An 11,163-nucleotide genomic window follows, 5' to 3' on the forward strand; every position below is an offset into this window, starting at 1 on the left:
TCACCTATTGGGACAAGACAGTGTAATTAGTAGAAAAATCACTAAAGATGCATTACAAATTATTTTACCAAACATAAAACACATTACACAAACCATCTAAAATTAAAAATACATCTGTCAAGTTAGTGGCGGTTCATTCCGCTGTGGTAAACCAGAGAAAAAGTAGAAGGAAAATGAATGAATGAAATCTGTCAAGTAAGTGCATTAATCAATAACTTTAAAACTGACATGAATTAAATCTTAACAATCTGTTCTCATTTCTGATATTTGGTATTTAGATTTAATGTAAGTAGAGCAATGTGAACATTGTAAACTAGCTTGGTAGATTCAAATATTGTCGTTTAAAACATTATGAAACATCAATATCTGTGCATTGTCTATTAATATAAAAATCTTATCAGACGTTTAGGTATTATGAAGTAGGCTAATATAAATGTATGGTTTTATGCATTATATTTATCTTTTATCTGTATCTCTTAGCTTACATTACTTTACATGCTACTACATTACATTACATGCATCTTTTTGTTATGCAAATACACTCTGTTTACGTTTTTGCATAATGCATAAATAATGCCACTGTTATTGCTCAGTTATTCCATGTAAACAGTGCTTATTATTTTTGCTAATTCTTACCTAATTTCAGTATGTTTTTCAGTGGCTGTTGTCAGTTTCGTTTAGTTTTAGGTTTTCATTTATTGTGTATATTTTTGATTTGTTTCAGTTATGGAAAATAACTCTCTAACTAATATCCTAACTTACAGTCGCAATAGAGGGAGTGTAAGTTCTGTAATGCATAAATAATGCTGCTGTTATTGTTGTTATTCCATGCAAACAATTTTTATTATTTTTTCTAGTTCTAATTATTTAATTTCTGTTCATTTTTCAGCTTAATTTGGTTTTAGTTTTTCTTTTAATATGAATACTTTTGTTTAATTTAAGTAAAGGAAAATAACACCCTAACCAATACCTATAACTTTTGCATTTACACTGTATGCAAAAGATGCTAAATGACTCTAAAATGTATACAAATTTAGCAAAAACTAAACTGACTCTGACAGATTTTTGCTGTTGTTGTTCTTTTAATCATAAACTCACTTAATCTTCATACCTTTTTCAAAATATGAAGAAAGAATAATAATAAAGATATAATGAAGAATTATTATCATGTAATTATGCATCTTTTTGTTATGCAAATGCACTCTGTTTACATTTTTCTACCAGAAAATTATCAAAAATACTGAGGAATCAATCCTTTTCTGTACTTATGTAAGATACAGTCGCACTAATTCTGTGCATATTGTCAATTGGTCACAGAGGGAGTGTAAGTTGTGCAATGCATAAATAATACCACTGTTATTATTAAGTTATTCCATGTAAACAATGATTATTATTTATGTTAATTCTTATTTATTTCAGTTTCATTTCATTTTAGTTTTTTATTTATTGTGTGTATATATATGTGTGTGTATATAACTCTCTAACCAAATTACAGTCACACTGATTCTGTGCATATTATCACTTGGTCACAGAGGGAGTGTAAGTTGTGTAAACGCAGTACATGGTGACTTAAATTGATGCAGGGTTTGTGATAGATGAGTAATTGTTGATTGAGAATGGGTTTGCCACCAACAAAAGGTCTGCATTGTCTTTCTGAAAGAAGATTTGTGGCTCTTCTTCCCTCTAAACTCCCAGTGACCACAAACACCCCTCCCCCTCTGACCTTTGACCTCTGACCCTGCCAGAGCTGACCAGTGTGCTGTTCTTCCCATGAGTCTCTGGAGGAGGGCGTTGCACATTTTTTTTTGGTCTGTTCGCCCTCTTTTGCCTCTAAAGGTCACTCTCATTTTGGGCCTGCAGTCAGCGGTGGTCATGAATGCCGTCCCATAATGCTTTGCTTGACCAGTGGCCATCTGTGGCCGTAGAGAGGTCAGCCAGCTGGTCAACATCTGATATTTAAATCAGACATAGATATTTGCATAAACATTGCACTCAATTATTGTCATCTGCTAATTGGGATTCAGGTGGAAAAAAACAAATGTTCATTTATTTTATTTAAAACTTCTAAAAAATACATTTAGATTTGCAAAAACCCTTAAAATGTCATCAAAAATCATGCAAAAACATCAAAATGTCATAAAAATCATGCAAAAACAGCAAAATGTCATCAAAAATCATGCAAAAACATCAAAATGTCATAAAAATCATGCAAAAACATCAAAATGTCATAGAAAATCATGCAAAAACAGCAAAATGTCATCAAAAATCTTGCAAAAACGTCAAAATGTCATCGAAAATCATGCAAAAACAGCTAAATGTCATAAAAAATCATGCAATAACCTCAAAATCTTATCAAAAGTCATGCAAAAACATTAAAATCTCATCAAAAGTCATGCAAAAACATTAAAATTTCATCATAAATCATGCAAAAACATCTAAATGTCATGTAAAAACAGCAAAATGTCATAAAAAATCTTGCAAAAACGTCATAATGTCATCAAAAATCATGCAATAACAGGAAAATGTCATAAAAATCTTGCAAAACCATCTAAATGTCATGGAAAATCATGCAAAAACAGCAAAATGTCATCAAATGTCATGCAAAAACATTAAAATGTCATCGAAAATCATGCAAAAACAGCAAAATGTCATAAAAACATCAAAATGTCATAGAAAATCATGCAAAAACATCAAAATGTCATAAAAACATCAAAATGTCATAGAAAATCATGCAAAAACATCAAAATGTCATCGAAAATCATGCAAAAACATCAAAATGTCATCGAAAATCATGCAAAAACATCAAAATGTCATAAAAATCATGCAAAAATAGCTAAATGTCATCAAAAATCATGCAAAAACATCAAAATGTCATCGAAAATCATGCTTAAACAGTAAAATGTCATAAAAATCATGCAAAAACATCAAAATGTCATCGAAAATCATGCTTAAACAGCAAAATGTCATAAAAATCATACAAAAACAGCTAAATGTCATCAAAAGTCATACAAAAACATTAAAATGTCATCAAAAATCATGCAGAAACATTAAAATGTCATCAAAAGTCATACAAAAACATTAAAATATCATCAAAAGTCATACAAAAACATTAAAATGTCATCAAAAATCATACAAAAACATTAAAATGTCATCAAAAGTCATACAAAAACATTAAAATGTCATCAAAAGTCATACAAAAACATTAAAATGTCATCAAAAGTCATACAAAAACATTAAAATGTCATAAAAAATCATACAAAAACATTAAAATGTCATCAAAAGTCATACAAAAACCTTAAAATGTCATAAAAAATCATGCAAAAACAGGTAAATGTCATTGAAAATCATGCAAAAACAGCAAAATGTCATAAAAATCCAGCAAAATGTCATAAAATCATGCAAAAACAGCAAAATGTCTTTAAAAATATGTCAAAAACATCACAATGTCATTAAAAATCTTGCAAAAACAAGACTTATTATCCTGTTGTTATGCATCTTGTGTTACGCAAATGCATCCTGTTTGCTTTTTCTACCAGAAACTGATGCAAAACACAGAGGAATAAATATTTTTTGGATTTTTTTTTTTAATGAAAAGAAATGAGTTGCTTCTGTGGATGAATTTCATCCTGTATTTGGAGAGATGTGAAGAGCTGAGCTGTATTTAGTGGTGAGAGTTTACGCTTTATCAGTCTGAGGGGTGAAAAGAGAAAAAAAGAGTGTCAGAGAGAAAGAGGAGCTGTTTATGGTGTGTTTTATGACTGTAGGGGGACAGAATGGGGGATCTCACATCAAAGATGCTCATACAAAGCTCTAACACACACACACACACGCACGCACACACACACACACACGCACACACACACACTCTAGGGACATCATATTTACATCTTGTAAAAAGGACCTTAATAGGTCCCCTTTAAATGGTGTTATCAAATAGTGTTTTCCACCCTCTGCTGGAGTATAGAGGTATTGCAGGAGGCGTGGCCTATGTTAAACCAATCAGATTATTTGTTCCTGATGTTAGTGTGACATGCATAATTTTTGTTTTTCAAGGAAAATTTCATTGTGTAAGAGAAGCGCTGTCTGCTGCTCCTCCACAGGATTTGACTTGCCCAGATCTGCAGTCAGAGGTCAGGGCACAGATGTCGCCCTCTCTCAGTGTGTGGTTAATATCTCCAGGCCATCGCGCTGCCGTCCAGGGTGGTTTTGGTGTTTAGGATTCGAGGAGTTTCATGTTTCTGTTAAGTACATTGGCTGCATCCCAAACCAAATGCCAATGACTTAATAGGCAGTGTTTGGGTTCCCTGAGGTTTCAATACAGCGTTTAAAGGCATCATAACACTGTGTAGATAATATACAAGTATTTATTGAAAGTCAAACATGATTCTTAGTGTAAACAGAAACCAAAACTAGGATTTATCTTTGAGATAAGACATTTTTTCAGCTCATATACAGTTGAAGTCAGAATTATTCGCCCTCCTGTTAAATTTTTATTCCTTCATATTTTTTCCCCAATTTCTGTTTAACAGAGAGAAGATTTCCTCAACACATTTGTAAACATAATAGCTTTAATAACTCATCTCTAATGACTGATTTATTTTATCTTTGTCATGATAACAGTAAATAATATTAGACTAGATATTCTTCAAGATACTGTTATTCAGCTTAAAGTGACATTTAAAGGCTTAACTAGGTTAATTAGGGTAACTAGGCAGGTTAGGGTAATTAGGCAAGTCATTGTATAACTATAGTCTGTTCTGTAGACAATCCAAAACAAATATTGCTAAAGGCAGCTAATAATATTGACCTTAAAATGGGTTTAAAAAAATTTATATTCGGGAAATACTTGAAAAAGAATAGAAGTAGTCATTTCATTTTCAGTTATATCACATATAAACAGTTGAAGTCAGAATTATTAGCCCCCCTTTTAATTTTTTTCTTTTTAAAATATTTCCCAAATGATGTTTAACAGAGCAAGGAAATTTTCACAGTATGTCTGATAATATTTTTTCTTCTGGAGAAAATCTTATTTGTTTTATTTCAGCTAAAATAAAAGCAGATTTAAATTTTTTTACGAACCATTTTAAGCTCAAAATTATTAGCCCCCTTAAGCAAATTTTTTTTCGCTAGTCTACAGAACAAACCATCGTTATACAATAACTTGCCTAATTACCCTAACCTGCCTAGTTAACCTAATTAACCTAGTTAAACCTTTAAATGTCACTTTAAGCTGTATATATATGGCACTATATTATGTCTTTCTTTTCTTTTTTCTTTTTATTCTTTTATAACCAGCTTTAACATATTTTAATCTGTTTTTAATCATTTTATTGTTTGTTTGTTTGTTTTTTATACTTTATTCTTTATTCTTGTTTATGTAAAGCACTTCTAATTGCCTCTGTGTATGAAATGTGCTATAGTAATAAACTTGCCTAGCCTATAGAAGTGTCTTGAAGAATATCTAGTGAAATATTACTTACTGCCATCAAGGCAAAGATAAAATAAATCAGTTATTAGAAATGAGTTATTAAACTGATTAGAAATTTGCTGAAAAAAATCTTCTCTCCGTTCAACAGAAATTGGGGAAAAAAAAAAAGTCAGCCTTAAAAAGTCGGAATTATTTCCCAATTTCTGTTTAATGAATATATATATATATATATATATATATATATTACACATTTGTAAACATAATAGCTTTAATAACTCATTTCTAATAACTGATTTATTTATTTTATCTTTGTCATGATGACAGTAAATAATATTTGACTAGATATTTTTCAGGACACTTCTATACAGCTTAAAGTGACATTTATAGGCTTAACTAGGTTAATTAGGGTAAAGTTAGGGTAATTAGGCAAGTCATTATATAACAGTGGTTTGTTCTGTAGACAATCCAAAACAAATATTGCTTATGGGGGCTAATAATATTGACTTTAAAATGGTTTTTAAATAATTAGAAAAAGCTTTTTTTTCTAGCCGAAATAAAACAAATAAGACTTTCTCCAGAAGAAAAATATTATAAGAAATACTGTGAAAAACTCCTTGCTCTGTTAAACATCATTTGGGAAATATTTGAAAAACATGGCATGCAATAAGCAATGAAAAGAGTAATTTACTTGATGTGTTTCAGTAAAATATAAATATGTGTTTAATAAGAGTGGATCAGAATAACAAATGTTTTCCTTTATTGTGACTGAAAATCAGGGTGATTTCACCAAATACTGATTTCTTGGCACTTTTGATGTAAAACAAGAATAATACATTGGCATAAATATAAACATATAATATTCATTCATTCATTTTCTTTTCGGCTTAGTCCCTTTATTCATCAGGGGGTCACCACAGTGGAATGAACCGCCAACTTATCCAGCATATGTTTTACGCAGCGGATGCTCTTCCAGCTGCAAACCAACACCAGGAAAAAACATGTAATATATAAACATCAAGGTTCGAGTCCCCGCTGGGTCAGCTGACATTTCTGTGTGGAGTTTGCATGTTCTACTCATGTTGGTGTGGTTTCCTCCGAGTGCTCCGGTTTTCCGCACAGTCCAAACACATGCGCTATATGGGAATTGAATTAACTAAATGGGCCGTAGTGTATGAGTTTGTGTGTGAATGAGTGTGTATGGGTGTTTCCCAGTACTGGGCTGCAGCTGAAAGGGTATCTGCTGCGTAAAACATATGCTGGAATAGTTTAATTTAATTTCTAATTTGAGTTTGTTTTATTGCATTATTAATATATTATTATTACTATTATTATTACTTTTACTTATTTCTACATGCAAAACATTGCTCTAAATTATAATATTTTATTTTAATATTTGTAAGAAATACCATCAGTAGATTTTAAAAATGTGTCTTGACTAAAATATACAAAACGACACTGTCAGTGTTATTAGAATTGACACGTTTTCCTATTAATTTTGTTTATGTTGTTTGTGAGCTCGAGCACGTTTTTCTCCCGGCAAATATATATATGTCTGCAGGGTCTTAAAGAGTCTTAAAATATCTTAAACTTCAAAAACACAACTTTAGGCCTAGAAATCTTTAACGTTTAGCCCGATGAAAGTCTGAAATTTAACTCTTCATGGTCTTTAAAAGGTCTTAAAAAGTCTTAAATTTGACTTTGTGAAACCAGCAGAAACCCTAATATATGTATAGCCTTAATTTCTAATTTAATCTCTAAATAGATTTTTATATTATTATATTATTATATGTATAAATAAAGAAATCATTTGATAAAAACAACCTTAAATTAAATCTTTGAAATGATCAGTGTTGCTTTGAGAACTTTCTTCACTATTAAAACGGAAATAATAACATAATTAATAGAAACTCAAATTAGAAATTTAGAATTTGAAACTGGGGGCGGTGTGATGGTGCAGTGGGCAGCGCTGACGCCTCACAGCAAGAAGGTCACTGGTTCGAGCCTCGGCTGGGTCAGTTGGCATTTCTGTGTGGAGTTTGCATGTTCTCAAAGAAATTTTTAATGTCACAACGTTTCGACCAACATGGTCTTCATCAGGTAAAGAATTACAAATGGAAGTACTCAAGAAATAGTGAAACAACTCTACACAGCACCTGCAGTCAATCATCACAATCAGCCAACAAACAGGAGCATTTACATACAATAATATAATATATAATAATATATTATCCAATTGTTTATTTAGTTAGTTAGTTAGTTAGTTAGTTAGTTGGTTAGTTATTCATTCATTCATTTATTTATTTATTTATTTATTTATTTATTTATTTATTTATTTATTCATTTATTTATTTATTTATTCATTTATTTATTTGAACAGCCTTAATTTCTAAATTGAGTTTGTTTTAATTGCATTATTATGATATTATTATTACTATTATTATTACTTTTACTTATTTCTACATGCAAAACATTGCTCTAAATTAAAATATTTTATTTTCATATTTGTAAGAAATATCATCAGTAGTTTTTAAAAACGTGTCTTGACTAAAATATACAAAACGACACAGTCAGTGTTATTAGAATTGACAGGTTTTCCGATTAATTTGGTTGATGTTGTTTGTGAGCTCGAGCACGTTTTTCTCCCGGCAAGATTTAAAGTGTCTTTTGTGTGTCTTTCATTCCTCCAGTCCAAATACTTTCTTTATCTCTCCGTGAATGTTGATGGCCTGGAGAAAGAGGCCTGACTTGTGTGTCTGACCTCTGACCCCAGATTCCTCAGGAGTTTTATCTGCGTCTGAACCTTGACCTCTGACTGGCTCCGTGGGTCTCACACTCCTTACAGAGTGTCCAATCGCTGCAGGGCTGCCGGGTCTAGCTCCACCCCCTCAGCTCAGTGCTGTGATGTCATCAGCTTGCATCGATCAGATTGATTGATTGATAGAGATCAGAGAGACAGTAATAATCTAATGCTTCATCTGTCGGAGATCCATATCTGGGTCTTTAGGTCTTTTATGTGCTAAATCTGTTCTGTGTTATACAGGAACTGGGGGGATGATGCATCTAAACTGCATTTTTGTTATTTTACCTGAATTTTTGGGCCGACCTAACAAAATATAGGCGTCACAGTGGCACAGTGGGTAGCATGATTGCCTCACAGCAAGAAAGTTGCTGGTTCGAGGCTTGGCTGAGTCAGTTGGCATTTCTGTGTGGAGTTTGCATGTTCTCCTCATGTTGTCGTGGGTTTCCTCTGGGTGCTCCGGTTTCCCCCACAAGTCCAAACACATGCGCTATAGGGGAATTGGGTAAGCTAAAATAGGTCGTAGTGTATGTGTGTGAATGAGAGTGTATGGGTGTTTCCCAGTACTGGGTTGCAGCAGGAAGGGCATCCGCTGCGTAAAACATATGCTGGATAAGTTGGCGATTCATTCCACTGTGGTGACCCCTGATAAATAAAGGGACTAAGCCAAAAAGAATATGAATGAATGAATATATATATATATATATAGCAGTAGCAGGGCTTAGTGAAGAAGCCAACACAAGTTGTAAGTGAACAGACCCCAGAGGGAATTTATCTACAAAGTGAAAATTGATCAAGGTGCAGGTAAGGGAGCAGGTGTCTTCGTGCAGGGTGCTTTAGGGCAGTGCCGCCTTTCAGCTTCCTCTGGCTGGTCTATCGTTTCTGCAGGGTGAAAGAGAGAGAAGGCACGAGTCTCTGGCAAGCGAGATGTGTCTCAACCCTCTGTTGTTGTTATCGCTGTTACAGTATATAGGGCAGTAGGGAGATTGGTAAGATTGGTAAGACATTGGTAAGGTCCAAAAACTCTTACACCCAAATTTATATGTTTTAAAAAAGTATTAAATACAAATAAAAAAAAAGGCAAAATCAATAGAAGCAAAAAAATTGAAAAAATGAGTTGAAATTTTGTAGGTTGTAATTACTTTTTTGCAATATTTTGCTCAAATTTAATTGTATTATCTTTCAATTTCAAAAATGTTTGTTGACTAAAATATTATGTTAATAAATATATCTGTTTAATAAATCTGTTTTGGTTAAATGCACCAAAATACATTGCCTATATTCACTGAGAAATGGACTAAAATAAAATAGGGTGTACTCAATTATGCTGAGCACTGTGTGTGTACATATATATATATATATATATAAACATATATATAAAACACAACTTTAGGCCTAAAAATCTTTAGCGTTTAGCTCGATGAAAGTCTGAAATGTACCTCTTCATGGTCTTTAAAAGGTCTTAAAAAGTCTTAAATTTGACTTTGTGAAACCAGCAGAAACCCTGATATATATATGTATAGCCTTAATTTCTAATTTAATCTCTAGATAGATTTTTTTTATTATTAAAGTATTAAATAAAGAAATCATTTGATAAAAACAACCTTAAATTAAATCTTTGAAATGATCAGTGTTGCTTTGACAACTTTCTTCATTATTAAAACTGAAATAATAACATAATTAATAGAAACTCAAATTAGAAATTTAGAAATTTAAACTGGGGGCAGTACGATGGTGCAGTGGGTAGCGCTGACGCCTCACAGCAAGAAGGTCACTGGTTCGAGCCTCGGCTGGGTCAGTTGACATTTCTGTGGAGTTTGCATGTTCTCCCCGTGTTGTTGTGGGTTTCCTCCGGGTGCTCCAGTTTCCCCCACAGTCCAAAGATATGCGTTATAGGAGAATTGGGTAAGCTAAATTGTCCATAGTAGATGTGTGTGAAATAGCGTGTATGGGTGTTTCCCAGTGATCGGTTGCAGCTGGACGGGGATCCGCTGCGTAAAACATATTCTGGATAAGTTAGCGGTTCATTCCGCTGTGGCGACCCCTGATGAATAAAAGGACTAAGCCGAAAAGAAAATGAATGAATGAATGAAATTAGAACTATATACTGTATATATAGCTTTACATTTTTGCTTTTAGAAATGCAATTTCTAATTTGAGTTTGTTTTAATTATACCATTATTATTATATTATTATTATATGTAATATTCATTCATTCATTTTCTTTTCAGCTTAGTCCCTTTATTAATCTGGGGTCACCACTGCGGAATGAACCGACAACTTATTCAGCATATGTTTTACGCAGTGCATGTCCTTCCAGCTGCATCCCATCACTGGAAAACACCCATACACACTCATTCCCACTCATACACTATGGACAATTTAGCCTACCCAATTCAACCTGTACCACATGTCTTTGGAGGAAACTCACGCCAACACGGGGAGAACATGCAAACTCCACACAGAAACACCAACTGACTTAGCCGAGGCAAAACTTGACTTAACCTACTCCGCCACCGTGTTGCCCTATATGTATCATATAAACAAATAAATAATTGGATTATATATTTATATATATATATATATATATATATATATATATATATATATATATATATATATATATAATAAATATAATTTTGTATTATCTTTCATCCAATTATTTATTTATTTATTTATTTAATCCTTGTGATAAACCATGATATACAGTAAATAATTGCATTTAAGAAAGGCTTAACTTTAAAACTTCAACATTTAAAATGAAAAGCAAAACCAAACTACTAAAACTGAGAAAAAAATTACAGCTAAAAACAACTAATAAAAGCTAAGAGCACACACACACACACACACACACACACACACACACACACACACGCACGCACGCACACACACACACACACACACACACACACACACACACACATTAATGTTCTATATT

At 32.4% G+C, this 11,163-nt stretch overlaps 1 protein-coding gene across 1 annotated transcript in view; it reads left to right on the forward strand.

The window, feature by feature from the left end:
- The window catches only part of prtga (protogenin homolog a (Gallus gallus)), a 79,363-nt gene that overhangs the window by 53,158 nt on the left and 15,042 nt on the right, over positions 1-11,163 (forward strand). The gene's annotated exons all lie outside the window — the stretch shown is intronic.

The sequence above is a fragment of the Danio aesculapii genome, chromosome 18 (assembly GCF_903798145.1).
Source record: "Danio aesculapii chromosome 18, fDanAes4.1, whole genome shotgun sequence".
NCBI lineage: Eukaryota > Metazoa > Chordata > Actinopteri > Cypriniformes > Danionidae > Danio > Danio aesculapii.